The following is a 23,726-nucleotide window of genomic DNA, read 5'->3' on the forward strand; positions in this document are numbered from 1 at the left end:
TGCCGTGACCAGGATTCGAACCTGGGTTATTGCGGCCACAACGCAAGGTCCTAACCACTAGACTATCACGGCTGTCTGGACATGAAAGCTTCGGTAGTCAACAGAACCATTGGCTTGTATGCATATATAGTAAAATGTTAAAATACGACTGATCTTTCGCGCACAAAAGTGGCGTTACAGCAGAACATTAGATTAATCAGGACTTAGGATTTGCCTAGCCAAGCCGTTTTGGTATTTATGAAATTGTAGACTTTTCTCATGGGCCTAAGGCCGATTAGAAGTATAGTTGTTTTTCACATCCATACTGGCCATATTTGCTATACCTATTTACTGGGTTGGCAAAAGTTGTTAAAATGGTTAAAGTAGCTATTTCGAAATTATTTTTATTATTGACTCAAGTTTTTGGACGGTACCAAATGTCATGGTAACTATTTATATGATTTCAAAATTACTAAATGCTGTGAAAGTCATACGAGTTTTTTTTAACAATGAATGACTTATATGACTTCACTGTGACTAACAGATACTGTAGGATATTTGTTTATTTTAAAGTTAGAAATTTTGTGTGTAAAACGTCTTATGCAGCTTTTAAATTAAGTAGAAGGCATCACAGGATTATAAAATGCTTGTATGTGTGGAACAACCTGCTGCATTAAACAGGTTTTTTCGACATTAATATTATTAATTGGGGGGTCTGTGCGATTGCAGTACACACACAAACGTATAGACAATTTTAGAAACATATAGTTTAGTGAGTTCTTTGTATCAAGGTATTGTGGCTAATTCGTGTAATACATGGAGCGTTTATCACGCATATTTGCATTGCTTTCACTTGATTTGATGAGCTAAAAAATACGCTCATTAATTTAACTCAATATAACAACAGGAATGTTGATGCTAAGGAAATATTATATAATTTAACTGATTGAGAAACGTTTTATTTCATATCACCTGAGGAACCTCATGCTGTATTCCAATGCCTAAAAACCATCTCACCTAGTTGATGAAGGAAGAAACCTCGCATTGATAATGAGAATTAATGTGAGTTAAGGAGAAGACACTCTAATATTGATTTACACCACTTATAATTGCTCAAGAATAATAACTCTGATAATAATAACTTGAATAATAACTCAAGAAAAATTATACAACAGATATGATAGCAACTAAAAAGAGGTTTATTGAAAGTAGCATAGAAAATGCTGACAATGTTATCAAAGCCACGTGGAAAATAATAAATAATGAGATTAAAGAAAATTCTTTTCACAACGATGAAATTAAATTAGTTGTAGACAAAATATCATATACAAATCCTAAAGATGTTAGTGAAGTTTTTAACGAGTATTTTGTAAGTGTTGTTGACAAATATATTAACCCTAAACTAAATAATCAAAGACAGTTTGTCCAAATGCCAATTCCAAATAATGTATCAAAATTCCATATTAAACCTTTAGATGAACCAGAACTCGAGCAAATATTATCTTCTTTTGATAACAAGTTCACTTCAGGCTACGATGAGATTCCAATGCCCATTATAAAAAGTTCTAAAAACGCATTACTAAAACCCTTGGTACATATTATCAACTCTTCTTTCATTTCTGGAATTTTTCCAAATAAACTAAAAATTTCTAGAATCAAAACATTACACAAAAATGGAAAAAAAACAGTACCATCTAATTACAGGCCTTTATCAATATTGCCCACCATATCTAAGCTCTACGAGCGTGCAATGTACTCCCGATTGGTAAGTTTTTTGGAAAATAATCAATTATTTGACGAAGAACAACATGGTTTTAGGTCTGGAAAATCTGTAACAACTGCTGGTATTGATCTAGTTGAGGCTATTATTGATGCCATTGATAGAGGTGACAACTCTGTTGGAATTTTCATGGACCTTAGTAAAGCTTTTGATAGCGTTTCGCATCAGACACTTATTTCAATATTACAACATTTTGGTATTACTGGTAATTCACTAAATTGGTTTAAATCATATTTAGAAAACAGGCAGCAATATGTTGAACTGAATACGATTACAGAATTCAATCAATTACTTAAAGTCAAATCATCTCTAAAACAAGTCAAATATGGAGTCCCTCAGGGGTCTATTCTTGGTCCAATTTTATTCCTCTGTTATATAAAAGGCCTGCCTTCAGTTATAACAAACTTAAATAGTAAATTATGCCTCTATGCTGATGATGCAAATTTAATAGTTTCTGGTAGATCAAAAAATGACATTGAATATATAGGCAATAGTAGCCTTGAATCTATATATGAATATTTATCTTGCAAAAACTTATTGCTTAACTCAGAGAAAACCAATTACATAAATTTTTCAACTGCCCAAAAAAAACCTTTAAAACCTAATTTAAAAATTGATAACAATTACTTAACTCAAGTGACTCAAACTAAATTCTTAGGACTAATAATTGATCAACATTTATCTTGGTTGTACCACATTGATAAACTAAAAAGTAAAATTTGTTCAGGTCTATTTATGCTGCACAACTTGTCTAAACTCTGCTCGTTGAATGTTTTACTGAAGGTTTACTATGCTCACATAAACTCACATATTGCATTCGGCATTGAATTATATGGTGCAACAACCATTCAAAATTTAGATGGTATATTAATTTTACAAAAGAGAGCCATACGTATCATGTTAAACTTAGGAGAAAACCAATCGGCAAAACAGTATTTTGCTAAATTAAATATCTTTACAGTGTATGGATTATATATTTATAAAACTATAATTAATCTAAAAAGTGAAATGAATACACATACACTTCCAAAATTGGGAATGTCACATAATTATAATACTCGGCATCGGAACTACCCAGCCATCCAGAGGCATAATTTAGAGTTTTATAATAAAAAACCCACTGCTGCAGGTACTAGGTTTTTTTATGCTCTGCCTAAAGATTTAATGGAAATTAATAATATTAAGACATTTAAAAAGAAATTGAAAATATTTATATTAAGCAAATGTTACTACTCATTTAGTGAGCATTTTGATAATATTTTATAGAATTAATTGTATTTATTGACGCCATTCTGCATTTATATTTGTAAAATGTAAATCTTGAATAAAGTGTTTCTGAATCTGAATCTGAATCTGAATAATCTCCGTTAAACTTCCGGTTTATCTTGGCCGGAAGTACCATAAACTTGCCGAAATCCGATTGTTACAGCTTCGCTCAACCAATGGGAAGTTCTATAAACGGGCTATTAACGGAAGTTCTAAAGATTAGTCACTGGAATGGAAACTTGATTGTAATCTTCACCTTTAGAATTATTGCACGTTTAAACTTGGTAGTCGTATAACTAGGGGTATGATGTACGAGTTGGACTTAGGTCTTGGAATGTAAATGTAATACGTTGGGTACTTTTGCTGCCAGTATTTATTATACTGTAAAACGACAAAAACAACTCTGCCTTGCATTGAAAGAAAGAAAATATTAAGTGTTTGTTTAAGCAGTAAAATCCAATACAAAGGAATAAATAATCTTCAACCAGTTTCAGTATGTTGGCTTAGGTAAATACCGTAAAATCAAACCGACTGTTAGTCTCAGGTCTAAGAAAGGAATAATGTAGTAATAATTTAGAAATATATTGCCCGAGACAAAACTAAAATTCAAGTGGTTATATCCCTCCAAGGACCAAGCTGCAGTAGGAACATTCTGGATATGAATGGAGGTTTTAAGAGAGGGTTTTATAACTGGCGGATCCGCTACATAAAGTGTTTCACCTGTTTGGAGGAGGAATTCCCTAAAGGAAGAAGAAAAGTAACCATAGGCTCTGATCTCGTAAAATTATTTGTTTAATGTTCACGTTTTGCGTGTTTCAACTGTGTCTGAGTTTTCATATTTAAATTATCGTAGCAACCAAATAAAATATTAATATAATAATCTTTGATGGGTGTAACTTTGGTTTTGGTTTAAAATTTATATTCAACCTCTCACTAAATGAGTTTAAATTATATTAATTTACCATCTTCACCTTCCAAACCATCTTATAAATCTCCCTCGTGGTCGGGTCATAAGTTGAAACTTCCCTATGATAACCGAACTTGGGCCAATAATTTGAGAACATTAGGTCGACCCGCTACCTATGGAATACCTAGTATTTTAACATCAAACTACTTTATTATTGGATTTATACGTGAAAAGAACTTAATGTTTTGCTTAAAACTTTGACTATTAATACAACAAACTCTGGAATATTGGTAGGTAGTTCATTCAGCCACATTGAATCGTTTGCTGGTATAATACTTTGTTAACGGAAAAAGTACTTTATACAATGAAGTGATATATTCTACATAGAGCCTATGAGCAATTGCGTGAATTTTGCCGTTAAACTATCATTGAACATATTTGTTTACAGTACAGATTATTTTTGAATATTCTTTTTAATATTCTAATTAATTTTCTCCCTGTATACGGAGAAAGTTTTGTTGTTATCAAGATTTTACAGTTGGATTTTGGGTGGAAATATCCGTTTTGGTTCCCTCTGGACCCAAAAAAGTAGTTTTCAAAGTGATGTGTGTATGCGTGTATGAATGTGTACAGAGCTACAGACTATACCTGAGGTCCAAAATCAATTAATTTTGGTATGCGTGTACTAATTACCAAACGTCTTTCAAGCCAACCAAACTTATGTCCTCCAAGCATTTTTTAATCCTTTTGAAAATTTTAATTTTAACGGTCTGAGTTCTTACAAATCCGGCTCGAACGATTTTGATTGATAGTCCTTTCAACTTTATACGAAATGGAACAAACTCCAATTTAAAAAAATATGGTTTAAAAGTTATTGTAACTTTTGAGATTTCCAAATTAAATATCATAGTTACTCCCATCGCATACCAATGATTATTGTTGTTGACAAACTAATGGGAGATAGTATGTTTCGGATTGCTACAGTTTATTTATCATATTCACCCAACCTATGTAGACCTCAATTAGAAAAGTGGTCGGGTTTACTAGCCACGAGGATTCATGCAAATTAAGTTTTTTGTTCGAATAAATAATTTTACCTACGACCATCTTTATAAAACTAGCCTTTTCATTTTAGGTCTTAGAATTTAAAATATTCACATTACTGTTTATTTATTTAACAGGATTGTTATGTTATTTCACAGTACAAGGTTTGAAGAATAAAGTTCAAGGATTGAGAGAAAATAATTAAAACTTTAATGCTTCTTAATGCATCTTATCAGCTGTTATAGTAAATTTAATTGATTATGAGAGGTTGGGACAGTGAGTTGTTGCATGACAATCAGTGGAAATGGGAGGTTATATACGAAAACATGATTGTTAGTAATAAAAAACGGTCGTTAATAAAGTAGTGTATGAATCTTTACGTGATCGTTGCGTACACTACAACAAAAAAATGTCCTAGGTAGGAAAAGTAGGAAAGAGGTGAGAGTTGTCCACCGAAGATGTAAAACCGAGGATATCAGAAAAAGATTCACTAGAAAACATTTCACATTACTTTATTTTCCATAAGCATTTAAAATGGAAGAAAACTCACCTGAACCATCTCCTAACAATTAGACGTAGAATTAAAATGAGTTTTTTGTGTCTCAAGTTGATTTAAACAATGAATAAATGAGTTGAATGCTCTTAAACTTTATAATAGTAATTTCCCCAAAACCTCATCATCCTATGGTTGAATTGAGCTGGTCCACAAACTTTTACTTAGTGTTTGGCTTAAAGTTTGGTCAAATCACTATTTTTTAAATGTTTTTATAACTATGACTAATATAATATACCCCCATATGACGCATGGCGTGTTTTAATTCTTTAAACTGCAAGCTGCATTGAAGTGGGGAGCTTAAAATGTAGTTTCAAACTGTCCTTTCTTCTGAAATTCTTAATGCAGCTTAAAATAAAGTGAATTATTACAAGGTATGCAACAAAATCCCCTCTATTTCATAGTTTGTTGCACTTTGCTAACATCTTCCAGTTCTCTACAACAACTACTCTCTCTTCTCCCATGTCCAGACAGCCGTGATAGTCTAGTGGTTAGGACATTGCGTTGTGGCCGCAATAACCCAGGTTCGAATCCTGGTCACGGCAGGACATTCTTTTATATTTATTTGATTTTTAGGTAAATTCAGATATCAAAATATCTAATCATTATCAGTATTTTTAATTAAAATATTGCCTAAAGTATACTGTTGTAACAGCATCGGGTTTTATTGCTATATGTTAGGATTCAGAAGACTTTTGTTGCCTTAAAAGTTTCTTCATTACATATTAATTACTTGTATAGTAAAAACATTTGTTCAGTATCGCGAAATAGATCCTCCATCTTATAAGCGTTATTAAGCATTCACTTACTCACCAATTAGAATGAAAAAAATGTTTAAACGTAAAAATTTGATCCAACGCTCAAAAAGCCTAAATGCGTATACTGTATAGCCCCAAAGCAAATACATTTTAACAACCCATCTCATCATTAGCCTGAACATTTGTAGTCCCTAGCTTTTATCGTATTACCTTATTCAAAATTTTGTTACGAATCAAAATTAAACTCATATAGCGTAGATTTAGTATTATGAATATTTAAAAAATCCTTGCGAAAATAATGACAACGTCCATTTCTATAGCTTTCTAGACGCTCAAAGGACAACCTGGCTGTTAAATGAACAATGCTTGAAGCGGGGTTTTAAAATTAAAAAAATAGTTTTACGTTTGACTTTTATAAGTGCAGGAATATAAATGTATAAATGTATGTTTATTATAACACCTTCCAGCCAGTGCTATAAATCTCCCCTTGCTTGGGCCATGATTTGAAACTTCCTAATGATAAGAGAACTTTCCCCAATATATCGCAAACATTAAGTTTGGGGTCGTTACTTGTATCATAACTTACCCATTAAATTTTCAACCATTCTTGATGTATAGGGCCTTGGAAGGTTAAATTTATAATTTGTTTATCAGGGTTTGACTCATTTGTTCTTAAAATAAGGCTATTGTTTAGGATATTTGTTTTATACTTTTGGGCATATGCATTACAACAGATAGTGCAAACATATAATTATGATATCAAATTATAATCCGAAACCCATGTCATGTTCTTTATAAACCTGCTTTATAAACACCTCAGTTAAAGGTAAATAAATGTACTAACCCTCCTCAGTTCTCTGTCTGTCGCCCTAGTTCTCTTTGGAAGCATTGGATTAAAAAGTTTGTCGATTCGGCTAAAACTAATTTTTAACTAAACTGCACTTGGTTTTGCTTCTATTAAAAAATATAATCTTTCTAAACAGTTCAAGCTTATTTTGGACAAATGTAATTGATTACTATTGTAAGTGTACAGAACAATTATGAATAAACATTCAAAATAAGTCTTTGGCTCTAAATATGTTGACTTTTCATCAGTGTATAGATTTTTATTACAGCTCTTTATAGTGGTCTGTATATATTTACCTAACAGTCTCCAAGCATTAGAACCCAGCTTTGATTTGCGATATAAACGTAATAGCTTTTTAAACACGAAAAAGTAAAATTTTTTATAAACTAATATAATGGAATATTTATTACTTCTTATAAATTTATGGTACGATTATTTATACATACCCATTACTAAACCTGAGTAAGAATGATATTTTATCATCGGCGTACAGAGTGTTATATCCATTTAATGAGTCCCGTTTGTAAGCAATATGATGATGACCTGTGTTTTTATCGGGATGATTATGTCCATCATATTTTCCCAGTATTTTCAACGGTCAGTGTTATCAGCAAAAATTACGGATCATAAACAAAGCTCAATGGGTGATTTGGTGCACTTTTATGACGCCGGGAAAGCCGGCACCGTTTGTCATCTTTCCACTCAGATATCAACCACACTTTTATGGAACTGGACATGCTTTGTCGGTCAGAAATATGTACAACCAAGAGTTGACCCAGATAAAAATTCATATTTAAGTTTTATACACATACAAATTAAAAAATATACGTTTATACTGAAACTGTTTAACAAACGGGTTGAATACCTTCACTGTTTTACGTTTGTGTGTGAATCGCGCATAAACTCGTAGGAAGAATTCCGAGTAAGCTCTGCTTCATTGACGTTAAGAGCATTGATAATGGGGTGCGGTGTATTGTATTTTCATATGTATTTCATCATAAGAACGAACCTCATAATTATAGAATGTTTTACTCCAGTCGTAAATCTTGGGATGGAATTTTGCTGGTTTGATTTACATAGTACAGAAAATGTAACTTAAACTAAGAATATTCCATAAATGTAAACCCTACAACCAACCTAACAACCAACGGGCTGTTACATAGTTCTTAGTGTGTTTTAGAAACTTTCAAATGCAATATCTCGTTAGTAAATTAACAGATACTATGTGTCTAACTTAAAATAAACTAGATTAAATGCAAGATAAGTCTTTTACTTCAAATTTGTACTCGTGAGACGCCGTTGGATCAACGTATCATTTTGCTATCAGCTATAACATTTCGTAACTCCTAAAATACTGTTTAAGGTTTATTAAATACACTAGATACTTGAGTTAAATGAAACTTTAACGCAAATAAATAAGAATAAAGAAACGTAATGGTTCTTTAAATCCCTTTGGTTTTAAATCTAACTTTTTATGCTATGTTGTCAGTTAGTGAATCCAACAGAGTAATTCTATACCGAGTTATTTGATTGGATGGATAAGTGTTTTATGGTAGGGCAATACAAGCATGTAACACTTTGGTTCCAAACTTAATCAATATATTACTGATTAACCATCGCGTTGCCTTTGTCTTCTGGCCATTTAGAACAACCACAAGAAATTCCCAACTCAAACAATAACTTTCCAAGACGACGTTTCCACTTGGAATCTGTGTGTTATTGACTCTGTTGAACAACCATTTATCATTATTGTTAGCCTTTGAATGTATTTAAGGCACTGAAATATCTCACGGACTACAATTAATCTTAATGGTTTTTTATAGATATAAGTAAACGTGGCTGGTCTTACAATCACTCATAAGGACAGGCTTTCTTTATGTAACGAAAAAATCCTTCCACATTTTATAGGAAAAAACATTATCAAGAAAAAAATCCACTCAGGACTGGGAGTTTTAGGTTTTAGTTACGTTCAAAATAATCAATGTAACAATTTCATAGTGTTTTTTACTTACCAGCTGAACCAGGCACCTATCGACACAATGTGAATTGCAAAGTGCATTGTCATTTTCCTTTTATCAAGAACCCGTTTGAACTACAGCTCAATAAACCAAATCGAAACATGCTTAATTTTCAGGATGGCTGCGACGAAGGTGTTTTCAAAGACACATTTTCTTTGAGTTTGAACTGGTTGCACGGCTTCTTGTCCACTTCTAATGGTTTGTAAGGGAGAAGATTGCCTGTTAGCTTCCAACTGTTGCTTCCCTTTCAACTCCTAACCCTGCGCGGGTGCTGACTTGACATTGACTGATTCGTCTTCCACACAGCCACGCGTTCCTGTGTTGATGTAATGAATGAAACCCCGCACCAGGAGAACTCCCTTGACCCTCAAATATAACCTAAATCCTGTTAACAGGTCCTCATACCTTCCCACACCTTTGGGACATACGATATTGAATTTACACAATAAACAATCTTTGTGTGGTTGCAAATTGGAGAGAATAAAATAAAAATTTGTAGATTGATTTTTATAAACATTTTTTACCTGTCTTAAAAGAACAGCCCTGACTTAGAATATACATTTTATTTTTGATTTCAAAACTAAATTTACTGCATTTATCCTTTACATTTGACATAAGAAGGTAAATCTCGTTTTATGTTCAAACTCCATCAATAATTGCGAAGCCCGTCACTATTGACAATATCGCGTATTACAATTCCACCCTAATGAACAACCCGGAGTACAGATTTACGCATTTAATCTCTGTACGATGATTACAACAAGTTACGAGGCCAATCACAGGGCCACTTTATGACGTCATCGGAGCTTTGACAACAATCCACCAGAGGCCTCTGACTGTGATTACCCTACCACGCCGTAATGTCCAGATAGCCATCGGGGATTCACCACATACATGCGTGTCTGTTAATGATCAAACTTGACTTTGGCAACACAACAAATCACTTACGTTTAAGTGCAGCATTTACTTTTAATTTTAATACTCGATATCAAAGCTTAGATCATAATTACCTTAATGAAAAAATTTGTTAATTACTAAAATATTTTAGGATTGATTCCCCACAGACTAAATAATATGTGCATTGGGAATAAGCTCATATTCCTTGCACTTCTATTTTGTAATGCAGTTTCACATCGACAGAAACTAAACTAATACTTTAAGGATACGATTAACAATCAATAAAAACACAATTTACAGTAGATTTAGCGTCTATAAGCAGCCAGCACATGTATAAAAAGCGTTAAAGTAGCTTTTAAAAATGCATTTTAGTAAAAAGGCCCTCTTAACAACATGTATAATTAGCAGCATTTGCGTCATCAAGCATATTTGTGGGATACTATTTGAAAATACAACGAGAATGAAACTAATCAAAGGTAAAATATGTAGGCGGTGAATACATGTAGAATAAAAGGAAAAATTTGTTCATGACATTTAGAAGAGATACAAAAAACCACCTTAATACTTATCTTTAACCATATGGTAGTTATAACTGCAAATGACCATTTAGTACTAATGTTAACCGAGTTTTTCCAACTAGATTATGTCGATGAATATTTAATTGTGACGTCAGTCGTGGGTTGGTTTAACTCATGGTATTTTATATAATATATAATAAAATGCAATTTAAGTTATTTATAGCTAACAAAAATTATATTTATTATAGTGGTTTCCTCAATTTTACCATCCTTGTTACTGTAATGCTGCGGATCTTTTAAGACGTCGAAACGGAACTGTAAGTGAGAGGGGATGGGGAGTGAGTGAGAGAGAGAAAGCGACATATCAACAGGTGGCAAATAAAGCAGATATGCTGAAACCTCGTCATTCTGACAGGTGGCAGATAGGGTTAAACAAGGAAGTGTTTACCAAGTAAACTTAGCAACACTTGGCTAGCAAATTGTTCAATACATTAAACATGTTTATGGTAGGGTTACAGTGCGTATTTATTTAAAAAACATACTTTTTCTTTATCATATTAGTTTTACTTGATTAGGATTGCTTGTGTTCTTTTTCTGATATAACCCGTTCCTCAGTATGCGACGTATAAGAACAGTTACAAGCCAATCCAAAAAATTCACATTTTGGGCTACTCTTATAAATCAAACGTCTTTAATGATGAATATGCTATTTCGGTACTTTCCTGTTAAAGGGAACATTCATTATTATCGATGATTTATTTTCGATATATCGATATTTTTGTTTTCCATCCGATATATTGATAGTAACAAATTGAAACATATCAGCTGACAAGTACGATATAGGATACAGTAAATAAATATTGTTCCGTGTCAACAAACAATGTAAAAAAATATTATATTGAAATGAAACTGTTCTAAACTAACCTAACCAACCAAACTTGCTGTAACAATTCAAAATTCCGTTTGATAGCCTATTCCCCATAATGCTTCTTCTGTTACCAAATAAATGGAATATTGAAACGGTAACTTAGCCTATACAGCAAGTTTGGTTAGTTATGTTAGGTTAGTTTAGAATAGTTTCATGTCCTAATCCAATATATAGGCTATTATTTTTGCCTAAACAAGGTTGGTTCTTAATTTGTAATTTAAATGCGTATGAAGTAATTAAAACCAAATATCGTGAAGCACCAATCGTGAAGTAAAACAAAAATATCGATATATCGAAAATAAATCATCGATAATAATGAATGTTCTCTTTAACAGGAAAGTACCGCTATTTCTCATGATAGTATTATTTGGAAAAAAAATATACGCCAATCCAGTTTATAATCTGCATTTAAGTGCAATCAACATGTTTAAATAGTTAAAACTTATAAAGTATTACATATATTCCTGGAAGGTTTATGTACCTAGATACACAGGGTGTTTCGAAACTCTCTCCCGAAACTCCGTGGGCATGTTCCTTGGGCCAAAACAAACCAAAAATGTCATATTAGCCCTATCTCGCTTCGTTTCCGTCTGTCAGTGTGTATTTTTTTACATAGCTTCTTATAACTTTGGAACCACTTGAGGTAACAACTTCAAACTTGGTACGTGTATGATGACTAATAGGAACTATTGTTTTTCAAAACATCAAGCTCTACTTTAAAGGCCTATGATTTCAAAATGGTGGCGATTTTAATTTTTCAACGCTTAAAAACTCAAAAACCATTGGGTTTATAAAAAAGTTACAAGTTACAAAACAATCGGTAATATAATTTACTTTACAAAAATATACTTTACATATAAGACAAATAATGGAGAAAAAAATTCTGAAGTTAAAACTACAAATTTGGGCAAATTTAATTAACTAGCAGGTAGTGCCTTTATACAAATTAAATTTTCTCCCTTATTTTTGTTATGACCCTATGTGAATTGTACATTTCTGTAAAATAAACTAAACTGTCTATCTTTTTTTGTATTTTGTATTTTTTTATCACATGGTTTTTGAGTTATTAAGCTATGCAAAATTAAAATGGCCGCCATTTATAAATGTTACATAGTAGAAATTCAATACCATGCCATCCAATAGACATTATTATTTATTATATAAATGCCAACTTTGAAGTTGGTACTTCAAGTGATTCCAAAGTTATGGGAAGTGATGTAAAAATACATACTGTACACACGAAGTGAGATAGCGCATGTGTTTATATGACTTTTTGCTCACGGAGGTTCAGGAGAGAGTTTCGACATTCTGTAAGTATAAATTGACCGAAAAAACAATAAACAATTGATGAAGCTACTAGGCGAGTTACATTAGAAGCAAATATGGTTAAAATTATCTTTTAATATCTCCCGGAACTGCAATATTTGATAAAGTTAACAACCAAAGTCTTGACGACACGCAGTAGGCCTCTCTATTACTGTAGAAGCCACCGATCCTCCGGGAGCAGATATGAACTCATAACTACGTATGTTTGATTGTTCCCCAAAACATTAGATTGAAACTCAGAATGATGTGAATTACCCCGGCAGGTGGATGTGAGTGTTGTGTTCAGATTTACACACAACATTTACCCCCCCCCCCCTTTATTACCTCCACAGCCAAATGTACAATTGACTCGTTACGGCTCGCGGCTGCGGTACTCAAAATTAACCTGTGATTTACCGTCACATGTGCTACCATAACGCGCTCCCAGCCACTCTAATTTGACTCTGCAACACAAAATATCACTCTAATCTGAAAAGAGTGATCAGTGATGTCAACATATTGCTTCGAATTGAATTTTCGATGTTTGTTATTTGAGTGTAGCAATGTGTTGTGTGTAACGATGTATTCTGTTTTAGTTATAAAGCAATTATAGTTAGTGCGTTAAAAACACATGCAGGTACTAACAGGATTCAATAAATTTTATATTTACAACATGACTAAATGTTAATATTTTACGGTAGACTAAAAGATTTGTGTTAGAAGTTTGATATTTAATCCCATTTCTGGAATTATATATGTGAATGTTTATTTTAATATTGGACACTATACTAACCGGTAAATACATGTTTCCCTTTAATAAGACTAAAAAATCAATCCTATTCTAGTCTTCCTCTAAATCTTTATGAATAATTTTGTCCTTTACGTTACTCCTTGGACTTAACGTTATGCGTAGTAACGAAACTGATCAATTTCAGAAGGACTTAATTTTTACTTGTACAAGTGTTTGATAATGGCTTTTAACCTTAACTTGAGCAACACTTATGTAACATTTTGAACTGCTGAATGTAGCTGGACGTCGTCCTGTAATTTCTATCGATAGTTACTGTTAAAATGATATTTATATTTGACAATTAATTATTACCATAGGAAAAATAATGTAATATCACTTGAAAGTTCACCGTTAAAAATACGATTTTCACGTCTTCTATAGGATGAGCAGACAATCTTTACTTCCAATAAAAGACCTCTACTGTAATCGAAAACAGTTTAAACGTGTGGAAAGATCACGAGGTTCGCCAGTAGCGCTGTTACGGCACGTTCTACATTGATGTCATCGTCATATCCACGACTGTCTGACGGTGGACACTTTGCCGACCTGCAGAATTACGCGGTAGACGGGGAGCTTTTATTGACTCCTGATTATTAAAATATCTTGGTTGAGCGGAGCAAGCGTCGTTTGTTTGGGAATCGCCTACAATGCAAACTTTCTTACATCATCAAGAAATAACGGCTGAACATGTGTCAGCCAAACTTACCAAGGTTGTTTCGACGATCAGAGAGAAGGTTTGTGAAGAAACATAATTCAACTAAAATAATTATACACCATTAAAAACTAACTTAAAATTATTTGTTTTTTACATTAAATTATGGGCTGTTATGATAAGTACGAAATAACAACTTAAATGTAAACCAAGACCCATAGCATATGTTTTACGAATAAGCCAATATGGACCTAAATACAGTACAAAGGAAAATATATTCAGGTAACCTTCAATCAAAGAATAATCAGAGGGTATTACAGAAAACTTGAAAAAAACCACTGATCAAATAGGTTCAGTAATTTACTGATTGTTTTCATACAATTTAAATTAGAAACAAAAACTTTTACATGATTTATCTTTATTCAAATTATATGCCTTATAATTTGAATAAAGATAAATAAAAGATAAAAAAGATCAAAGATAATAAAGATAAAAGATAATAAAGATAAAAGATAATAAAGATAAAAGATAATAAAGATAAAAGATAATAAAGATAAAAGATAATAAAGATAAAAGATAATAAAGATAAAAGTTTTTGACTTGGTACCAAATTGCTAAACCATCCAAAGCATGTGCGTTAATAGCAAATAGGCTATTAAAATCACAATAACCACTGGTTTTGAAGTATGATTGTGTTGGGAATGTTTAAGTGTGCTAATGTCAACTAAATGTGTTTAATGATATAACAAATAACGCTGATTGTGTAAATAGGGATTGAAAAAAAAAACACAATTTAAATAAGCTGTATTAACTAATTAGCTGTAATATCATTATTCATTAAAAACATACAAATATAAACAAGGTTTGATTGTTGACTTTAGAATGTGCAAATGTAGACTTACAGCTGCTCACACAAACAAACAAGTTAACTTATCCTTATATATAATTCTGTAAGACAATTTTTTTACCAGAAAATTGTGGACGCCTGGTAAGTTGCAGAAAGGTGGGAGGGGTCTTAAATCAAAGGTCTTGACCCCAGGGACTCGGGAAAAATAGCAGAACTCCCATAAAATTACCAGAAAACGAGATATAACGTAAAATACCCACCATAAGAAAAGCATGGGGACTGAAAAACGTCTGCATTCTAATCAGCAGTTACTTATTTATTTGTAATTTTTTCATTTATTCCTAAAGTCAATGTTGTTAAATAATGTTTCAAAATGAAATTAATGTAATGTTTTTAGTTTTTTTTTTTTGGTTTTTCGATTTGTATAATGAGTGAAGTAACTAGACAGGGTAGGGGAAGACCTGCAAGACGTGGAAGAGTATCCAGGAATTCAACTGACACAAGAAATTCTGAAAGAGAACATCGTGTACGGCCTAAATTTGAAAATCCACAAGCTCTGGTTTACAACCTGCCTTCAGAAGAACGCTGGAAAACGAGTTGAGTGTTGTTTCTCACAATCTAGGTCCTCTTAGGACTTGCATGCATTGTGGCGCATTTCACTTCGCAGAGGTGGCCACAAATGGACATTTCAACGCATGTTGCCACAATGGACTCATTAACATGCCACAACCACAATTAAATTACGAACTAAAAGTCATGTTTTTACATTATTAAACTAACTTACTAAACTAACTTCTTAAAAAACATAAGGCAATACAAAAGTGCAATGGCTTTTGCGTCGCTTTCCGCTACACAAAAAAAAACCGGGAAATGGGCCCTACTGCTTTAAAATTCAGGGACAAATTCATAGATATAGCCATAGCCTATATATTTCTGACTTACCACTGCGAAATGTGGAGTTGCCTTCATATGGACAATTGTGTCTAAATTAGGGACTATGGCCCCTACAGGCCACTAGTTTCATATAAACTAGTTAAGATCTTAGGTAGTAGATCTATATAGTAGGATCTTAGGATAAACACTGTTGGGCTAAAAACTACTCCTAGAGAGCACACTATGGATTATGTTGAATGTTTTAGAATAGTGGTTTAAGGTTTTAGGTGAATGCTACAGTGCTATAAAAACACGTATATTCCCATAAAACCTTGAAAAATAGAAAATACGTTTCAAGTGAGGGAAATGTTTTAATTTCTTGTCTTACAAAAAAATCATAAAAAATTATCACTCTGCTCAACTAGCTTTCACTGATCTGTAAGCAATCCGAGGTTTAATTCATGAATCACTGTCGTCAATGTATGTACATCACACTCGGCATTAGAGATGCAATAAGACTAGAGAAGTCATCCACAAATATATGTTTTGCATCATGCGAGTGGGGGTGACTCAAACTACACAAAATACGGCAGGCTAAAGATATTAATGGATTTCTTAGATGCAATTAGTTCAATGTTTAAAGTCAGCGATGAACTTATATAGGTGCTGATTGTTGAAGTATTATAGTGCAGTGTGAGTTTAGAATGGAGTGAGATTATCTGTGTATCTTTGTTACTGACTAAGACTAGATGTTTTGTAGTGTGACCTTCTTGTTCGTAGACGAACATTATAACAACTCAAATAACTGATACGACTGGTACTTATAGTACTTATTTTGTAGCAATGACTATTCTTCTAATTGTTAGAGTCAGTTTCGTCAATCGATATTAATTTAAACACTACCAACAAACACCAATACAGCATGTTGGGATGTTACAAGTTGTGAATCATCCAACTATGTGTAGTTTATGTTACCATACGACTGTGGCGTCATTGATATTATGTACTGGGAAGCGGTCAAGTGATTTATCTCAAAGGTCGGAGATAACCTTATGTAAGGGTCAATAGCATGATATGTGTTTACAACAATGCTAATCTACTTGCTCATTTAATTAGTTATCTTTTACTCATAAATGTTTGCATAGATCAATCTTTAAGAGAGTGTAGGCTAATCTTAATAATAACTGCTGGTTGTACAAATGTAATGAAAATACTAAGCTAGAAACGTGTGTAACGTTTCTAAATAATCAAATTCGTTTAAACATAATTTATAATTTTCCATTGTGTTTACATGTTTTAAATTATGTATCAAAAAAGAGATGGTATATTTCGTTTTGTTTTATCCAGATATACAACGAACACCAGTTTGAAGTATTTCAATTATTCATAAGTCTTTATAACAAGTTATATTTTATCATGTAAACGAACTAAAAATACCGTTATTTTGAACAGCAAGAAATAAAAAAAATTAACATTTTGAATGTTACTAATATTATTCTAGGAACCAAAACGTTGAATTTTTTTTTCTACATGTTTAATACATTTTTAACTTAGTAAAAAGTTGTATCCACGTACTGTGTAACCCTATTAGTAATGGAATTATTTTAAACCACTTTTTGTAAGGTTTTACCTCAAGTAGTGAATTTAAATACGTTAAAACAAAACGATCGCCTCGCCGCGCCGTATGTTTGAGTTACATCCAGATTTAAGTGCTCGGTTTCACGGATCTCGAGTTATGTTTAGTTGATCTGATAATAAATATTAAATAATCCTTTATATGACGCCAGAGCTGCGTATCATGGCCTCTGCAATATATTGAACTGCGCTGAACCTTGAACAATTGATGTATATATCTTGTAACTCGTGAGGTATAATAGAATTTCCTTGCTTGTGCATTATGATTTTCATATGGTAACGCTGTTATTTTATCATTACAAAAGTGATACTTACAGTAGTCTGGGTTAGGACATGGGGAAATTTTAAGGTTTGATTACTGAACAGAATTAAGCAGAATTTTCTCAAAAGACTATACTTAATATATTTATATATTTAAAATTTATATAAATTCTGTTAAATGATATAAAACTGAAGTAGTTGATAAAAACTTCATAAAAACACAACGTTTTTGTTTTAAACTGTCTTTTGTTGTGTATTCTGTATTTATGATATAATATATTATACTGTAGCACCTAATTACTAATGGAAAAAAACAATACAGTACACTTTTATTATCATGCATACAATAATCTTAATAGCTTACTATAAGGTGTACATTACTGTAAAACATGTTTAAATTATTCTCTACAACTGTGATATTTAGTTCGTTAGTGAAAGAGTCGTAATCTTAAAATGAGATAAAACTGGGCTGAAATTACCAATATGATTTAAGTAATGACCTGGTTGGTTTTACTGTTTTATTAGGATTAAAATTTCAACAAATATTTAAAAACCATATCGAGTGTAACGAGAAAACAAGATTATAAATTGATAAATCAAATCATGCGCGTTTAAAATGCATTACACTTGTGAACGATACGTTTTGGTTAGCATGTTATGATATAAATAATTTAATTAGGGAATTCCCTTGCAATTCAAATAATTTATTACATTATATGGCTATATAGGTAACAATACTCTCTCACAGAAAAGTCAGATCAGCCGTGATCGTCTAGTGGTTAGGACATTGCGTTGTGGCCGCAATAACCCAGGTTCGAATCCTGGTCACGGCACTGACAATTTTTCTCACACGTTTCCAACTTGAAATAACATTTGACCATCGCATTTTTATTTTTCCAATTAATAATTCTTTTAAACAAGTATATTGGACTCATCAAACTATTAAGCTTACTGTATAATACGGTATTTTCTAAAATGTATGCCTTGTACAATTATAGTAATGGTAGTGAAAATGTTCAATTTTTCGACTTTTTTAATTTGCATAATATTTAAAAAATGTATTCATATAGGCTTAGTGTTACATGATTGGTACATCCAATCAAACACAATTTAAAATCAATTCAATGAATATTGTTCGTTATGACTATAAATTTGATTAAATTAAAACCGTGAAAAAAAACCAAAGAGAAAAGAAATCATTTATCGAGTTTGACCATTAGCTATTCAGAGAGCTAACCTTCAAACTTTCATGATCTAGTTATCTCAATATTACCTGTAATACACGTTGTTTTCCATTCATTAATAACTTTTAATGTAAACACAATGAGTTTGAGGTCTAAAAACGTGATTTGAAAGTCAATGTTTTTATTTGGTGAATACCCCTTCGTTGATTTCATTAAACCCAATTTACTGACAACATATTGAATAAAAAAGTAATAAGATAATGTTATTAATAGTACATTTTTTGCTTCCAAAAGTGTCTCTTTACACTAAGTCATAATTATTAGCCTATCAAGCCCGGGCCAGCATCCCTCCCCACGACTAGTTTAGAGCCTAGTCTTGGACAGATTGGAAGCTATGACTTTCATTACTGTCGTCCCATGATGGCGAATTGTGACATTCTGTATTAGAACTGACTTCTCCAATACTGCCCTGAAGTCAACATTAACATCAAACTGAAGCAGAAAGTACTAGTACGATAAAAATGAAAATTGCCTTTGATGAATCAGATGTTTATTTATACTACAGATCGTCCCGTGGTCGAAAACTCGACCAAAAATATCTAATGTTCAGACTTCTCTATTTTCGCTGTAAATAAAACAAGTGATTGGAATTCCTTCCATTTCTTTTGATTTTCCGTTTATATCTCGTCGCCAGCATAGCAACCCATAAGACCCATGTTAATTTTTTAAAATTTTAAATTCATTTGTTTGCGCTTATTTCTGAGCCTATTTTGTTTAATAAGTTATACTTTCATGCTATTTTACGAAGTCCTGAAATGGCATGTAAAGTTGTACTCAAAGGCATTCAATATTTTCCCGGAGTATTTCTTTTTAATATTTCCTTGAGTTTCTACTAGCTTTAAGAAGTTTATCTATACTGATGACTGACAACAAATCATCACACTGTATCATTTGTGATTGCTCATATAGTTCACAGAGAAGAAAATGTTCCTAAATTCTCTGTGGGTTTATTTTAATTGATTGAGTCTAGTAGTGTATCAGGGTAAAACGATTTTGAGTTAACTACTTGTGGTTTAGTGGTAGGAAAAGAGATAACAATGGTTTGAAGGCCTCTGAATTGTTTTGATTAGTAGACTACTCTAACACTTGCAGTAGCCAATATTGAATTAATTAGAATGGATCCAAAGGATTTTTCTTTCGATGCTACAGCATAACTTCAAGTATATTAGCGAATTAGGGAAGTAGCTATTACCGTAGGTGGCATGGAAAGACCTATGCCCGGGACCGATTTACTTTTTCATTTTGATGTCCCCAGTGGCCAAAAACACCATTCGTTCAAATTTTTATATATCATCCAATTGTGATCATTGTGATTATTTTGTTGTATATATACTGTATATATATATCCGTGAACACGATAACTTGAGTAATTTTTGTCCGATTTTGATGAAATTTGGTTTAAAGGTGTAAGGCGGGATAAACTTGAATGAGTTCGCGAACCAGCATGATTGGACCATGGGAACGGGGGTTTACTTGGGGTTTTATGGGGTAAAAATTGGATTTTCTTATTTTTGACCCTCAATACACAAAATTTTTCCAATTTCTCTCTATACATTTTCAAAGAACATAAAAAAACAAATAATTTAGTATATAAAAGTGTTTTTGTACGGTAATTGATAACGTAGAAATTAAAAACAATGCAAATTTAAATTTCCCATGTTATTCTAATGGAGAATATTGTAAAATGCTGTAGTTTGCTTGTTAATGGACATATTTTGATTATACTTGGTAATTTTATTAATTTTATACTAAGCTATTAATATTTTAGTAAAAAACCACACTTTATTAGTTTCCTCGTAGCAGCAAACCTAGGTACTCGTTAAACCTAATGTTATTTAAATAGATTTAATAGAATATCACTTCCGACAAATGGAAATTCGCTTAGTCGGCAGGTTGGCTGCGGCGGGGGTATTTTAAAATCTAATGACTCGTATTTTACTTAACTATTTTATTTTGTAAGAAAATAAATACAAGATCAATTGCACCAAACACCAGTAACAGTACAGACATCCAGACTGTGCCGTAACTGCAGAAAGTCGAGTTAGAACAGCTGACCAACCGAAACGAATGCTGCAACAAAAACCCACGGAGTGCGCTTTCTACGTGGCCAGCGTTCTTGTAACCATTGTTAACTTCTCAGTGTACACTCTGCATTTATCAGCTAATTGTAACACGGTGAGCACAGACCTCCGTGTAGCAAGAGTTTGTTTGGAAAAGTACTAGATCATGTTGAGAATTTTTTTACCGTCTAATATATTTCACAATATTCAGTGATTAATCAGTTAAGTGTTACCCATTATTTTTTTTAAACGAGAGCTTTCACCTTATTATATGATACGCTGCAATATGTAACTCAAGAGCCTAAACTCAAGAAAATGAAAGTATATTTTTCAAGGATACATAAGTAAAGGTGGTAGGAAGTGGAGGGCCTGTGGTCTTGTACCATGGTGTTTGATGATTCAATTACCATTGACGATCATATATGTGATCATATATGGACATACGACAAGTATGATGAAATCTAACTATCAAGTCTTTGAGATACAAATAAACTGCATCTTTAATTTTTTTTAAGTACTTCATATTACCTTGTATTATGAACTTTCTAGCTAAGTGCAACATAGAGTTGATTTCTGAATTGTTCTGGTGTTTTCCCGTCTGGGACTAGGTGAAACGATATTAATCTAATAACGCGTTTGCAGCTTTCATAATAGGGAAAAGATTGCTTTTCTAAACAGTCTGTATTTGTATGTTTCAATGATTATATGCAATTCACCAATACCATAAGTACGAATCTTTATCAATTGATTCGGCTTAATTAAATGAAACTGTCAGATCTGGAGCGGAATGGTGGCAATTCTAAAGAACGACATAAGCCAAATGAAGACAAAGCTTTTCTTAATCAGCGCTGACTGGGCGAGCATTAACTATCCCGGGGCTTAGGCTAATGGGGGAATCTCGAAACACAGGGTCTGGGAATTTACCTAAGTGTATTTTTAGCTACCGTAACATTTTATCCGACATTAAATAAATATTTTGTTAGATTATATTTTGGGAAAATAAAATATTCAAGAAATACTAAGACATAAGTAGCACGCTATTTGTTGCCCCACAAATTGCGATTAATTTGCATCGAACAATGTGTTTCAAAAGGTCTTATGTAACAAAAGTAGACTGCAAAAATATGATTGAGTAGAAAGTTGCTTTACAAAAATACCCTTTAATTCCTTAGAAATCGGCAATATTGCACCAATTCCCATGTCAATTGAGTATGGTACCTATAAATTCGTCCATTTTTTGGGTAATTCGTGATTGGTGTAAGGATATAGAACAGTGGTAAATATATTATGGGTTGGAGTTGCTTATTTTGCTTAATTTTTGGGACATTCTTAAGCGTTTTTTGTAACAACTGACTTAGTTGGTGATAGATAGCACAAAAGGTTGCTAAGGTATTAAATATGATGCAATATGTTTTTCTACAAAGTGCTAAGTATTTTTATTGATTGGTATTATCGTACGTGGTGTGGAGGTAATTAAATGAAATTACAATTCAGGAAAAAATCTCAAGTTTTGTCGATATAGATTTTATAACGCCTATTTAAGAAAAAAAGCAGAAATCGTGTTTAATACAAATTTATTTGCTATTAGTACATAGGTTATGGTTATTTACAACAGAAATAATATTTTAAGTGGATTTAAACAATGACACTGTTATCGTTTTCTCGTTATATTCCATCAAAAATTAATGTTTTGAATGCTTTTGAGTTCTGGAGATATCTATTTAAAAAGACATAAGGAAATAAAGTATAATCAATTACTATATAACACTAGTGTTATATAGTCAATGGTATAATATCCTCTATGAAATCAACAGCTAATTTTAAATAATAATATAATTTTATTTATTTAAATTAAAGTCGACGTACTACAACAGTCCTTTCAAGCCTTAATAAAACTAACCAGTGTTACTAACGTCCAAAATCAAGTAAAAATATCTTGTGTATTGAGAATTGAAAAAAAGGAAACTTGTAATTATAATTATTGTAAATTCAACATTTTCTAGTTAAATGTATTTGGCAATTGAAACAAAACTAACTAATACATCTAAGCATTTTACTGATTCTGAGGAAACTTATCAATAAAATTATTCTGATAACGGTAATGTGGTAACTTTGAGAGCCCAAAGAGGGGACAGATCCCCAAGTGATATCAAAAATAGAAAAATATATACAGAAGAAGTCTGCGGTACGTACATCCATTGACTATAACAGAAAAAGTTTCACAATGATTTATGGCGATGGGGTGGTCGGTTTAAACAAATAAGATAACCCGCATGCATTACACTAAATATTTTAACTGACAAATCATCTAGTTTGTTTAGATTTTTACAAACATCCAATAACGTCCATTAATTGTGAGCTGTTTTCATGTCAGTCAGTAAAATAGTAAAGCGAAGTAGGCTATATCACAGACACTATTGTCTGTGGCTATATGATGACTATTGTTACTGTAGTATGCTACAAGTTTTCAGGTCCCAACGCCAGACGATAGTCAGCTGATTCATTCTGAAAACTGTACAAAACCTACTACCAAATATAAACAGAGCTAAATAAATTAGATACAA

At 32.3% G+C, this 23,726-nt stretch overlaps 3 non-coding genes across 3 annotated transcripts; 2 read left to right on the forward strand and 1 right to left on the reverse strand.

The window, feature by feature from the left end:
• On the reverse strand, positions 1 to 72 carry Trnah-gug (transfer RNA histidin (anticodon GUG)). Its single transcript has one exon. It is a non-coding gene; the product is annotated as a tRNA-His (tRNA).
• Positions 73 to 6,002: 5,930 nt separating this feature from the next.
• On the forward strand, positions 6,003 to 6,074 carry Trnah-gug (transfer RNA histidin (anticodon GUG)). Its single transcript has one exon. It is a non-coding gene; the product is annotated as a tRNA-His (tRNA).
• Positions 6,075 to 18,619: 12,545 nt separating this feature from the next.
• Trnah-gug (transfer RNA histidin (anticodon GUG)) lies at positions 18,620 to 18,691 on the forward strand. Its single transcript has one exon. It is a non-coding gene; the product is annotated as a tRNA-His (tRNA).
• Positions 18,692 to 23,726: the final 5,035 nt, after the last annotated feature.

Source organism: Macrosteles quadrilineatus, unplaced genomic scaffold (genome assembly GCF_028750875.1).
Source record: "Macrosteles quadrilineatus isolate MER2022 unplaced genomic scaffold, UCM_ALF_1.0 Scaffold_2__2_contigs__length_208266976, whole genome shotgun sequence".
NCBI classification, from domain to species: domain Eukaryota; kingdom Metazoa; phylum Arthropoda; class Insecta; order Hemiptera; family Cicadellidae; genus Macrosteles; species Macrosteles quadrilineatus.